Below are 15,131 nucleotides of genomic sequence, written 5' to 3'. Positions count from 1 at the left end.
GTCGGTGTCTTCATCAGAATGTGATGTGTGGGTTCAGCTGGCTGGCTTCACCATCTCTCTTCCTGGTGGGGAAGTTGTGATTTATAGGAGCTGGGGAAATGAAAACCAAAGGTAAATGCTTCAGGTCTCATCAAGGCTTAGCTGGAAAGCAAGTTTGCATAGTGTGTTGCCCTCAGGGGATTTCATAGCTTCACTGTCCTCCTCAATTCCAAAACTTCCAGCCGTGGTTTGAGTCCTCGACAAAGCAATACATAGGTGAACCTTTGAAGTTTGTTTTATGTAACACTACATTGTGAATGCTTTGTGACAGTGTTCCGATTTTTAATTTTAAAATGCTTTAAAGTATTTAAAAGGTACAATGTGTTCTCTAGGGTTTCTTTTTGCTGTTGTTGTTGTTGTTCAACATTTGCTAGAGACAAATCTACAGGGGTAGCTGGGTCAAATCTCCTTTGCCAGTTTCTCCAACACTAGTCTTAAAGTACTGTTGGTTCCAAGTTCATAGCTGAGTGAGCTTGGTCTGTTTCCATGATACTTAAATTATAATGAGGATATGAATGGTCAAAGGACCTCCCCCTGCCCACATGAGCCCAACACTCTCTCTGGGCCAGCCACTATGGCTAAGGTCCCAAATCTATGATGTTGTAATTACTTTACATGGCCAGGGTTACCGACCTCAGCCACCTCTACCCTCCAGCATCTCTGTAGATCTTTGCCAGCTACCCCACTGCTCGAGTTACCTGCTTAAGTCATCCTTCATTCCCTAAACTCCCATATCTATTGTTACCTTTTGGCACCATATGTCTCTGGCCTCAGAGACATCTGTTGGTCACTGATCTTCTAGGTGTAATGTCTACTTTTCTAGACTCTGATAATTACAAGGATCCCCTGTGTATCATCTTTTCCATTCTTACACCTATAATTCACTTCTCTCGTTGGATGTAAAGAAAATCTCCTATCACTGAGCTGTATTAGAGTGAGAGGTTACAGCTGGCTGACCATTCAAGGGTTTCTGTTAATATTCTCAAAGGAATTTGATGACTTATCCCAGTCCCAAAGACCAATTTTATATGGCCCCTCACTGTTGATTGCTTCAGTCTGTCTCAAGCCACTACCCCCAGCCCAGGGTCTGAGGCATGTGCTCCCCAGATCCAGATCTAGGTTTAACTACACTCTTTCTTTCTTGGATTCCTCCCACCCATTCTGCTATGCAGAATTGCTCAACACATGGCAGCAGCAGTTCATTCCATCCTGTATTTTCCACTAAGAGGCTTTTGAATTAAATCTTCACTCTTTGTTTGTGTCTGTTATGTGGCAGCTTTCTCAGATATTAAAGCCTCCCATCTTGGAGTCCCCTCATTAAAACACAGATATATACAGGTAGGGGGTGAAACTACAGAATGTTCTAAGAGGAGGTGATAAAACCTCCACTTTAGAGGAAAGGTCATTAAGCTGAGGAAGTAAACAACTCAATAGCTTCAGGAAGTCCCCAGATCTGATCAAATTCACTAGGCTCCTCCCCTCCCAAGTAAGTACTGCTGAACAATACTCTTAGAAAAACTGGGCTGCTCAAAAGATTCAGCCCATCCATGCAGTATGGAGAAATCAGAGGCTAGCCAAGCTGCCTGGAAGTTGGTCAGACCAATTGATTACCTGGAATGGACACTCAATCTGTTGAGCTACCTGCAGGCTGTTTACTATACATCAGGCTTGCAAATTTTGTGATAGGGTCAGCGTTGGTGATGCATCTGTCCTTGAGTCAGTTCTTCCCCTGTAAGTAACCCCTCACTCACACTCCTGTAAGTAACATCAATAAAACTCATTGTTTCACAATGATGGACTTTGCTAGTATCCATACTTTGGTTGTTGTCAGTTCCCTTTCTGGAGTGAGTAAACATGTGTTCATGTCTACGCAGGAACAATGTTACAAGTTTGTAAGCATTTTATTTCCTTGTCTACATATTTGATTTTGTTTGAGAGTTGTGTGAGGGTTGTTGATCATGCAAGTCAAGTTTATTTTTATGAGAGTGGTGAGATCTTACAAATATTTCTGTTTCCTACATCCACAGCCAACAGCTGGAATTCTAATGGAAACACTTTAAATATTGTCTCAGATCTTTGGAAAGTTCAACAAAATTATCAGAGCATAGCATTTTATATTGAGGAAGCTTAAATATTGATTTTGGATTTAGATAAAGGTAGATAAAGACAAATAGAATATATGATCATTAGTTTTAATTTTCAAGTTGACAAAATCTAGAGTCATCTGGGAAGTCTTTATGAAGGATTTCCTAGATTTGGCTGCCTGTACATGATGTCTGTGGGGTTTTACTTTAATTGTGTAATTGAAATGAGAAGACCTTCCCATTATAGGTGGTTCCATTCCCTAGGCAGAAAATTCTCTACTGTATATAAGTAGAGAAAGATAGTTGAACACAAGTAAACAAGTATTAATCCACAGTTCTCTGCGATAAGCATGGATTAATTCCTGGCTCTTTGCCACTGTGACTCCTCAAAAGGATGGACATCTGTAACCTGAAACTGTGAACTAAAAGAAACTTATTTTTCCTTAAGTTGCTTTTGTAGGAATGTTTAATGACACTAACAAGAAATAATACTAAGACATACATAGTATTATTTAATTTTTGTCACTGTTTTGGCAAAATACCCGACAAAACAAACAAATAAACAAAACAAAAACAAATAAAAAAAATAAAACAACAACAACAACAAACCTGAAGAATTTGTCTTGGCTTATAGTTAAGAAAGGTTATAATCTATCAGGGCAAGAAAGCATGGTGTTAGGCATATGAAGTATCTGGATTACATCCATGGTCAGGAAGCTGAGAGAGACGAAGCTGGTGTTAGGCTCCTTTTTGCTTTTCTCCCCTTTATGTCCAGTCAGGGTCCTAGCCTTTGGGTTGGCACCTCCTATATTCAGCTTATTTCCCTTCTCAGTTAAACCACTATAGGTTTCCAGACACCTACAAGTATGTTTGCTAGGTGGTTCTTAATCTAGTAAAATTAATGATAAATATTAACAATCACTGCTTGACATTTGTCTACATAAAAAAATTTTATACAAATGTATATATTGGCACAACGATGAAGGTAGAAACTATACAGTTGATTAAAGTTGCCTAAATATGTATGAATGGATGGATGGGTGGTTAGATGGATGATGGATGGATGCCTTAGTTGTTTTTTTCTGATGCTGTAGTAAGTGTACACCGACAAAATCAATTCAATGGAGAAAGGGTTTATTCTGGCTCAAGGATCGAGTAGACAGTCCACCATGGTAGAGGGCAAAGGGCAGAGAAGCTTCAAGCTGCTGTCGGTTGGCATCCACAGTCAGAGAGCAGAGCGCATGCGTGCTGCTCATCACTCCTTTTATACCAACATAGTCGAGGATCCAGTAGATTCTAGCTACTCCAGAGGCCGAGGAAGGAGAATCCCTGGTTCAAAGGTTGCAGGGTCAGTTCAAGGCAATCTTGGTTAACTGAGTAAGACCCAGTCTCAAAAAGTGGTACACAGACATACATGGAGACAGAATACCATACATCTTAAAATGAAACACCCTACACATACAATACATAGACTCAGAGAAGGAGCCAAGATGCGGTCAGCAGCGGACCCGCGGATCAAGCCACAAAGAGAGGGGGTGAAGTTTAGCGATCTATAGTTATTAATAACATGTAATTCAAAATTGCTAAAGGAATACAATTTTCTTAACATCTCATGACAAAAAAATAGTCAAAACACAATACTGTGCCTAATAAATATGCACAATTATTTGTCAATTAAAATAAATTAACCAAAATAAATTTCCTACAATTACAATAATGAAGACCATATTAGCACGAGAGGAAACAATTACACACACAAAAAGGAAAGTCAGGAGTAAAAACTAATAAAAAAAAATGCATTAGAGTTTCCTATGAGTCGATTTTGTTTCTAAAAGTTCCTCCGTGTCTTCTAGCATCTTTTGTACCAAAAGCAAAGGTAAAACAAGCCTCAGAATGAAACTTTGCACAGATACTTTCATAACATCAATCTGATATCTGCACATAAGAACTCCTTCCTTGCTGACTGCATTTGCTTTGGGCAGTTCTGCCTCTGGGGCCTCATGACACGTGATGATCAAATGTAACACTGGAGAGAGTAGAGCCAGTCTCTCCAGGCAGCTGGCACAGTGACTGGAAATGAATGCTGTTGATATTTTGAGTTGTGGTCTTTTCTAGAGTCACGGATCCGGCACAGGAAGAGAACCAAAAATAAAACACATGCCCCCAGGCCTGCATCTCGTCATGCGGACATGAAGATAATAAACGTTCATTTCTTTGAAATAAAATTTTTATTTCCTTGAGTGAGATGGGAAATAATGGCATTTTCATCTGAAACACAGCCAAAGACCATCAATTCGTTTTATGTATCATTATTTACGTCAACGACATTTTCTGTGCAGCGAGGAGCATACCACCCAACAGGCCACAGATATGGTCATGCACCGTATCCATCTTTATTATAAGCAGCAGACCGAGTATCTCCGTCACAGATGCTACCATGCTGTATGGCCTAGGCAAGGGGAGCACAGGGAAGGAATGTTGGTTCCTTCAAAGAAAGGCTGGCTGGGGGAGGAGGTGACATTTGCACCCACCTTTGAAGGATGATTAGTGTTCCATGGAGCAGAGACTAGCCAGGGAAGAGCAATCGGCGGTGAGGGTGGGGTTATAAAGGCATATGAACATGTTTTAATTTTTCTCACTGTTCTTGGCTGATGTGGCACCCGAAGATGAAAACAGTAGCTTTTTTGCTGTGTGGGCAGAGCTGATTTATCCTTCAACGAGATCCCAGAGTTCAGCCGTCCAGTTATTCATACTTCATAGTAAGCAATGAATCTCGCTTCATAGTGTTATTGTAGAATTCATATTATTTGATTGAAAACTGCAAGGCAAAAATAGCAACAGAAGAGGTCATCCTACATTTATACGAAAAGGATACACTAGTTACATAATGTTTTTACTTAATTAACTTTTAAGTTAACGTAGCAATTCATGCTCTAGTTCAGAGTGCCAGGACTGTGTTTGAATTTACTTTCAAAACCTAGTTTCAGCAGATTAATTTTATATGGATAATTGACTTGTTTTCTTCTTAAATGCTGTCTCTGTCATTATATGAGATAATAAGTGTTAGTTAACTATATAAATAAATTTGACAAAAAAAAAATTAGCATCTGCTGCAATTAAGGCCGAAGCCATCTGCAGCGAATCTTCTATATCCGAATTAGAGATCCATGCCTTGCCCTCTGCAGACTTTGCCGTATAGGAGATGGAAGGAGCATAGAAATCAGCGGCCTTTTAATTTGACATCTTGAAGCAGATGAAATGAAAGACATGTGTGAATTCAACAGCCATTAACAAGTTCATGGTACACTTCAGACACACACGCACGCAATTTCAAAATGTTTATATTTTTGGATAAATACAGAAAAATTTCCCCCCACAAGCCCCGACTTGCTCATTGCTCATGGACAATCTAACATGACGCCATCTCAGCAACGAGGCCGAAGTGAGCAAAGGCAAACACGAGTGCATCCCTGCCTGGTGTTGCCTGCTTGCATGCCACAGGGAATTCCAATGTCATGTGTTTTCCATTTTAAGTTCCGCCTCCTTGAACGCTATTCCCTCCCATCTCCCCAATGTCCAAAGAGTGTCTAGCAAATAAAAAAATACAAATGTCCAGTGGAGTCGTGTAGACCTGCCCATCCTCTGTCTAAATAACCTGAGACTGAAGTGAATGAGTTCGAGTTTGTTCAGTTCATTGCCAAGCTAAGGTCAAAGTGCCCATGAGCAGGGGAAGCCATGACTTCCTTACTCAAAAGCTTCAACTGTGATGAGCTGACATGGTATCTCCAGTTTTGTCCTAACTCAGCGAACCCACAGGGGTTATCAGTCTATAAAGACAAACCTCAAAACAGCAGCCGTGCTGGCATTAGATTATGATGACGACGGAGATCATCAGCCTTCGGTTAGCATGAGTGCTGAGATGAACAGCCTCAAGCTAGGGCGAGTGCTGAGATGAACAGCCGGAGGTTCCTAGGACAAGCATTGGGATGATCAGGTGATCAAGAGGGAAAGCTAACTTGGAGCTCATAGCGTAGGAGGCTCTGTCCATGGAAGAGGAACCCAGTATCTTAGGCCTTGGCTAGAAGGCAGGGCACCTTGCTGGGAGCAACCTGGAAGTGACACATTAACTTCCCTGTTGGGGAATGCAAAAGAAAGAGAGGAAGAAATTGGGATCCCAGGAATATTTCCAGGACACACCTGCAACGACCCAAAGCCGCCCCCTTCCCCACTAGATTCACTGTCTAAAGTTTATACCCCCAACAATGTCACACTTGAAATCAGGGCTTTAAACATGACCTTTTGAGGGATGCTTACAATCCAAAGTACAAGAAACCTTTAAGGTAAAAAGTCTCCGACTCACCTTCTTAAAAGTGCTCCATCCCCTGACTGTAGGCCTTCTCAACAGGACGCTCATCCATCCATCCGGAGCGCTTAACAGAATCTCCAACTACTAGATTCTAATACCAACCTGGTAAATGCTATCCAGATCTATCTTGACCACAATTCTCAGAAACAGTTCTACTTGTGTAGCGCAGCCACGCATAACCAATATTTTAATAAAGTCTTACAGTGTTGCAGGGCTAGATAGACAGCTCAGTGGCTAAGAGCACTGGCAACTCTTCTAGAAGTCTCGGGTTCAATTCCCAGTACCCACATGGCAGCTCACAACCATTCATAACTACATTTCTAGGGGATCCAACACTCTTCTGGCCTCTGCAGACACTAGGCATTCACGTGGTACATAAACATATACGTAGGTCAAATACCCAAGCACATGAAATAATAATAAAAAGGTTTGTTGTTGTTTGCAGTGTTGGATGGACAGGGAAGTTGTATGGTGAGCAGAAAACATGCTTGTAAAAGCCTTAGGCAACTCTGTGAAAGATTCGCCTTGGGGAAGGGAGGCACACATTGACTAGTCAACAGTTAAAGGGATGATCAGGATTTAATTGTCAACAGAACTACCCAATCACTCACATTCTTTGCTTCCTCATTATGTACACATGATGTGGGATAATTAGAATTCAGTCACTAACACGGAATTTAGCTCTCCTCTGTAATTGCAACACATCACGGAACCCCTCTCCCCATGAACTTCGTAGGTCGCTTTCAAAGATTCTCAGAAATATTCATCATGCTTTAAGAGTAAATAGCACACAAGCTTTCCCTGTAGTAATCTTTACTTTATATGTAGCTTCCTTGTTTTGCTTTTGTGTTGTCTATAAGTGTATTTTTAATTTTTTCAAAACCTATTTTTAATGATAGTTCTTAAACACTTTTACCTCCCTTGTAGCCTACCACCCACCAAAGGGAGTAGAAAAGAAAAGATATGGAGGGGAAGGGGGGAAAGTGAACCTGTTTAGAAAGGTTCTTTGGAACAACTCCCATCTATGTTGTCTGGAAATCGGCAGTTCAGTTCACAGATTAGCAGCAGCTCTATCCACTTGCAAACATCATGGATACACCAGCAATCCAGTTTGGTAGAGTCAGGATAGCAAACATGTATCAGTAGTGGTGGCACTACCTAGCAGAGACAGCCAGGCTTCAGCCTAGGCACAAGACAGCAGGAAGGACCAGGAGGGAGACCAGGAGACCATTCCAAGACTTTTACCATGAAGGTCTGTATAATTTATTCAAATGATTTCTGAGCATTTAATGAGATGATCATATGGGTTTTTTTTCCTTTGATTTTGTTTATATAGTGTATTTCATTGATGGATTTGCATATATTGAAGCATCGCTGCATCTGTAGGATGAAGCCTACCTGATCGCGGTGAATGATCACCTCTGCTGTGCCTCTCTCAGGTAAGCAAAGTTCAGTGAAGATGTGAGACCAACAAGCGTTGCACAGCTAGCTCTATAAGCAAGCCTAACTCAGCCCCCGTAACTGTCAGTTGAATCCATTCCGAACATCATGTATCCTCCACAGGTCTTGCATCGGCATGTGTCTTGGATCTCAGTACATGCATCCGTCTCAGCTGACATCACTGTCAAGCAGCCCAAGTCTACACAAGTGGCAAGAAACTGCAGCACACCAGCAGAGGCTTGTTGGCGTGTTTCTGTCTATGGAGTCATGACAAATGCAGCTCAACTATGCAGTGTAAAGTAAGCCAATACATGTGTGTTGTTAGCAAAGAATCCTTTATCACGTGTCCTTTCACATGCTTGCTTTAGCAGAACATCCTTTCTCCTGTGTCTGCTACAGTGAAACATTCCTTCCTGAGGCTGCCTTGGCCTTTCACTTGCGCCCACTTTAGCTAAACATTCCTTCATGTGTTTGCCCCCGCAAAACACCATTCAACTGACTTTCCAAAGAACCCTTAAGTTTTCACTTCATAGAGGTTAAATCTCAGTGAACGGTTCATATGACTAAATCACTATAACATTTTATCACAAGAATTATGGAGAAACATGAAAACAAAATACATGTCTATCTATGTTTTATATAAATGTTCCAGAAAGCAATGTGAAAAACTTATTGGATTTAGTTTTTTAATGTATGTTTAATAGTATGGATGTTAAAGGAAAACTACATTCCTCTTTAAGTGTAGACTTTCTAAAACTAATTTTTTTTAACTCAGAAACTATTTTTTATCATATTTGGTAACTCTATCGGTGAGCAATGTTTAAAAATCATTAAGGTGGACAGGAGAAGAAAGCTTATTGATGGGTCATGCTGTAGTGGCAGTACTATAAGGGGCACACAAAATCTGTCACCAGGACTTTGTGAATGTCTGGATTCTTTGGAAGGGGAGTGAAGAATAAAAGTTTAAAGACAACCCGGGGTTTGGAAATGACAGGAAAATATCTGGTACCATCCTGAAAAATAGGAAAAACGTAAGAAGGAACAAAGGCGAGATGAATGAAGGTGGTGAAGTTTGAATGGGAATGACACCATAGCTTCACAGATCTGAATGCTCGGTCACCAGAGAGTGGCACTGTTTACAAGGGTTAAGAGGTGTGACCTTCTTGGAGGAAGTGTGTCACTGGAGGTGGGCTTTGAGATAGGCCCAGCGTCACCCCCTCTTCCTGCTGCCTGCTGATCCAGATATAGAACTCCCCTCTTGGCTGCAGTACCATGCCTATCTGTGCACAGCAGTGCTTCCCACCAAGATAATAATGGAATAAAACTCTGAGTCTGCATGCCAGCCCCGATTGCATGAGTTTCTTTATAAGAGTTGCCCTGATCATAGCAATGGAAATCCTAAGATAATACTTCAACACAATAAAGGCATATATGACAAAACCACAGTCAAGATTATCCTAAATGGAGGAAAATTCAAAGTAATCCTATTAAAATTATGAGACAGGGATTTCTTCTCTTCCCACTTCTCTCCAATATAGAGGTAAAAGCTCTACTCATTGCAATAAGAAACATCATGGAAGAAGGAACAGAAAGATTGCAAGAGGCAGAGCCCTGGCAACTCTGCCATGTGTGCACCTTTTCCAGAAAGTTCCATATGAGCTTTTTTTTAGTCTGAATAATATCGCATTGTATATGTTTCTTTATGCATTCACTCAATGATGAACACCTTTTACATACTATATCTTCAATGTGTAAGCCTTTTACATTCTTAACTTATTCCTAGCCTACTATTTTTGCTATCATTGTAAACTTATATGTGTTGTTAGTTTGGTGTTTTCATTTCATGTATGGTCTTTATTGGTTGGGGTAAATTCTCTCCATATTTTGTCGGAGTGGTTTTTTTATCATGACAAGTTGCCAAACTCTGTCAAATATTATTGTTTCACATCTACTGAGACAATCACTTGGTGTTTCCCTGCATTCTATTGAAGTAGCATATCACATCAATTTGCAGTTGTTAACCATTCTTGATAGATCTTTCTATGTTTTATCCTATTATTTTTGCCTTAATGTTCATTATTTCATTCCTCTTTCTAAAACATTGATTTTAGCTTCCTCCTTTTTTAGTGTCTTCAGATACAGGGTTTAGTTTGAGACGTTTCTCCTTTCTTGATATAGGCTTGTGTTCACTGTAAAATTCTCCTGCAGAACCGTCTTGACATTTACCAAAAGCTCAGTGGCGTTTCTCTAACACTGGGCATCATACCATACATTCTGCATCACTCGAACCGGATTCACAAGCCTGCAAAGTCTGTTGGCAGCTTAGCATTTACCAGGTTACCAATGCCAACAACGAAGAAGGACGTGATTCCTCCGAAACAGTACTGTAGCTTAGGCATAGAGGTAGCTAATACAGCATCCTATACTTAAATACTCAGCTAACTGACATTTTTTACATTTTTTGGTACCGGGTAATAATCAGTACTGTTAATAAGAGTTTGCACTAAGACTCTTTAAGTGTTTTATGGCCAACAACAACAGTAAAATGCCTGTCACTAACTCTAAACATAAATGTTTATATATGTGTAGATACATATATAGAGATAGATAGATACATATATAGATACATAAATAGATACATATATAGATACATATATAGATACATAAATAGATACATATATAGATACATATATAGAGATAGATATATATCATGTGTATGATATTTGAATAAGATTTACTTCAGTCTTGAGACTTCCTTATTATCATTTTGACACATAATGAATCTCTTGATCAGAACAGTCTTTAACATTATAAGAGACCTTCTAAAAGAATAAGGTTCCTACTGAATCCGCAACTGAGCCCAATTATAGAATAACGAGGATTTTAAACAGGAAAAGTCATCCATAAATTTTTCACAAATAAAAATGTGTACCAAATTCTTCCCTCCAGGAAGTTGAGAACTGTGCTTTGGAGAATTTGGTTACATGTTTTCTGAGAAGTTTGAAAAATTAACACAATTGGGTGTTTTTTAGAAAATCCATGTCTTGTGCAACTGTAAATTATCTTCATTGCTAAAGGCAGTCTTAATTAAATATATAATCGCTTGTAGCTGAAATGACCACAACTGAAACAGCAGCTGTGTAGCAAAGCTAGTGTTTTCTTGTTTCATTTTAGGGAGAGTTTGTGCTTGAGATCACTTCTGCGCATGCGTCTGTAAAACTATCGCATGATATGCTTTAGCTAGCAAAACTACAGTGAGAAATAATTCCTCGTATATCCCGACTAGTTAGTCTCTGGCCATGAAATGTGTAAACTTGGCATTGATTCCAGGGCTAACTAACTGTGAGTCCAGAAATGGTTCAAACGCTTTATAAAATTTCCCAAATTACAGAATTAAGGTTTAAGTCAGAGACTCTACATTTAACTACGAAGTTAGATATTTTTTGCCTTATTTCGAAAATGAAAAATAAAATAGTTTAGCTGCTCTGTTATCTCCTAAGACCACCATGAAACATTTGCAAAAGACCAAAAAAAAGCTTAGAGATTAATTTCTCACATTTTTTGACAAAACGAGAAGCCTGAAATATAAAATACTGAAAATATTGGTTCCCTATAGCCACAGGCTCAGGGGATGCCCTTCAATATTTACCTAGAAGGTCTGCAAGATCATCATTCTGCAAGACTGTCACTTTGTCTGGAACCAATGTCCCTGAACCTTCACTCATTGGATTCCTACTGTTGTGATAAAGACCACCACTAAAAACAACTTGGGGGTGAAAGTGCTTGTTTACCTTAGTCATTCAGATAACATTCAGTGCGAGGGGAAGACAAACCGAGGCAGGAACCTGGAGGCCGGAACTGAAGCGAAGACCGTGGAGGAGGGCTACTTACAAGCTTTCTCTCCATGACTTCCCCAGCTTGCTTTCTCATATCGCCCAGGACTACCTGCCCAGAGGAGCACAGCCCACAGTGAGCTGGGCTGTCTGACATTAACCATTAACCAAGGAAACGCCCTGCAGACTTGCTGACAGGCTAATCTGATAGAGTCATTTTCCCCATTGAGGTTCTTGCTCCCAGATGATTTTAACTTGTGTTATATTTTATCATGTTTAATACAAAAAAAAACATAAGGACTTTTAACTAATTCAGTTATAAAGATTACATTCCAACATCATTTTAGCAAATTTTTTCAAAATATTTCCAGGTTAAGGTTCTAGCAACAAAAAGGTGTGTGTGTGTGTGTGTGTGTGTGTGTGTGTGTGTGTGTGTGTGTGTAAATTTTTTGATCATATTCTATCTTTGCCTGGGTAAATTTTGAAAAACACAGGATATGTTTGGTGTATGTAGATCAGTAATATACACAGCAAGAGGTTTCCTGTGTGGCCCTGTCATTTTGTCTTCTTTGCCCACAGCACCAATTTCCTGTCACATCTTGATCAAAAAATGGCAAATCTTCAACCCTATCCCTGCTCAACCCTCTTCCTTCTTGGTGTTAGACTTAAATATTGAAATGAGATACTAGCCCAGTCAATGGTGGCCAACCAAAACCAACTGATCACGATCCCAAATCCCTTGGGTATTCTCCTAGAGTCTACTCTAAGCAAGAACACTATATTAGTTTTTGAGAAAGATTCTTCTAAAATAATAGTAGCCATGATTACCTCTAGTGAAAACCTTCACACATGTATTTAAGAAGAACCAACCAAGTGGAAGCGCAGGAAAATGGATCTACCCCTGGAAAGAATGAGGTGATGGACTTACAGCTTTGCCAGGCTGGCAGGGCTTCACAATAAAGGGGCAGGACAGGACCTGAAGGTCTCCTGCCAATGGGATGCTTTTCAATGAAAATACAGTGTGAGTCACATACGGAATTTCTAAGTTATTCAGTCAGCAGACTTGAGAAACTAAAGGGAAATGAACTAGTTTGAATTCTATTATTTTCTTAACAGCCTGTTTAGTGATGTGTTACATTTTCAATTATGCATGTCAGTGTGTATCTGTGTGTGGGTATGTTCATGTAAGTGGGGGGTGCCCTCTGATATGTAGGCATCATAAACGGTTGGGAGCCACCTGACATGGGTAGTGAGAACCAAACACAGATACCCTGGAAGCACAGTATGTGCTCAGAACCAATGAGCCATCTTCCCAGCCCTTCAGTCTGAATATTATAATCTAATATATACAAATCTTGTTACTTCACATTGCAACCAGTATTTTAAAAGTTGACACTTTTTCCTTCTTCCTTTTCCCGCTATGTCCTTGAAACCCAAGTATGCTTTGTATCTATGGCACTTCTCAGTTTTGGCCTCATTTTAAGTCCTCCGTAGCCACTCCAGCCTTGTAGGCCCCATATCCAACAATGCGATGGTAATGATCAGGAGTCGTTAGAAACCTGTCCGTCTTCTGGGCAAAGTCTAACACAGATAGAGGAGCCTCTGACAGAAATTCAACTCCCCTTGACTAGGTAAGGGTGGTCATGGCAAGGCCCTGAAAGTTACCCAGCCCAGCCCTGACTTGAGTCTCAGGTCTGTGGACATCATCTGACCTCCTCCTGGGCATCCTTGTGAAGCTTTAGCAGGTTTTGGTCATTGACCTACAAAATAAATAAACCAAATTAGTCATGAGGCCAACAGCCTCTCACCCCAAACTCCCAAGGCTCTCAGGAGAACAAAGGAAATTGGCCCCATATATCCTCAGAACTGCCAGAGCACTTTACAGTCCAGCTGTGGACCTTAGCACCTCGAGTCTTCTGGGAACACACAGGCCAGCCTGTGTAACAAGCCCAGTCTTGGAAGAAGCAGCATTTGGGGCAATTTATTGTCTTTCAGTTGTTTACGAAAATCAATGGCGCCTCATTAAGGGAAGGAAGGGGTTGGGCTCTCGTCCAGTCCCCTTTTATCTTCCTCGGTGTTTGGACAGGTGCAAAGGCGTAGAATTATCTGGTATATTTATAGAATTGTGACAGTGGAACAAACAATTACGAATTCGACCTTTAAAGCCAATGAATGAAGGAAAGGAAGCTTTAATTTAGAGACACTAAAAAGCACTTATTTCTCTCTCTTTTTCTTTCCTCACCTGTATAGCTTTCACAGTATTTAAAACCTGACTCTTTTTCCAGAAGGTACCTTAGGTCTGGTCCTTGCCACTCCTCACAGGAGCTTCTGCTCCAGCCTCCAAATTTGCCCTTTGAACTTCAAGTTGACTTCCACCAGCCTCCCCACCAGACCATCATCAGCGGGCCCAGGATGGCCTGCCTCTAGTACACCTCCCCTTGTGCGATGACCAGCAAATGAAAGTGTGAAATTTGCCTCTTTCAGTACTCACAACTATTTGGACTGGAAAATAATTATTCTCATTTTTTTAAAATGGAGAAACCTGCAGGGCAGCTAAAGCACAGGGATAAACAAGTGGTTAAAGCAAGAACTGAAGCTTGATCCTGGGTAGACTGAGTCTTGGGGCGAGAACAAGAGCTGTCCTAGAACCATTGTGAGACATGAGGCCCTGCATAAGCTGAGGAAACAATGTGTAAACCTTCAACACGCCACCAAGTAATAAGAAATGAAGTGCTTGGAAATGTGAATGGATGGTACTTGGCTTAGAACTTATGTGCCTGCTGAATTGAACAATGAAAATACCAAGCTTGTAGTTCCCCTCGCCTTGAAATTCATGCATCCGTATCAAGATGCTTCTGATCTTCAGAAAAACATGCCCGTGGCTTCTTTTGAACACTTCTCTTTGAAATGCTGTATCATTTTGGGGGCTGCACAGTGGTTAAGAGTCCTTCTTGCTCTTACAGAGGACCCTGGATGACACCTATCTGCAATTCCAGTTCCAAGAGATCCAACACTTCTCTTCTGGCCTCTGGCACCAGGCATGAGTGTAGGATACTGACATATGCAAATAAAATATCCACACACATAAAATAAAAATAATTTTAAAAGCAGTTTTAAGCTCTATCTTAGATGTCTTTATTTACCCAAGATAGAATGGGTCTTTCTTTTGTCTGTTTTCTTAAAAGAACTCTTAACGACATTACAAATTCACTCACACAGTACACAGTGGCATATGTGCTTATCTTCATGGATGTTAAATCCTTTATGGGTCAGAGGAGGCGAGTGACTCGGGTAGTGGGACATACCTAGGCTGAAGCTGGAGTTCCAGTCTTCACTAGCTATTTGACTGTGGCCAAGTCAATGATACGC

This window comes from Mus musculus, chromosome 15, assembly GCF_000001635.26.
Source record: "Mus musculus strain C57BL/6J chromosome 15, GRCm38.p6 C57BL/6J".
Classification (NCBI taxonomy): Eukaryota; Metazoa; Chordata; class Mammalia; order Rodentia; family Muridae; genus Mus; species Mus musculus.
The sequence above is the reverse complement of the archived record's forward strand: the minus strand, read 5'-3'. Positions refer to the sequence as shown.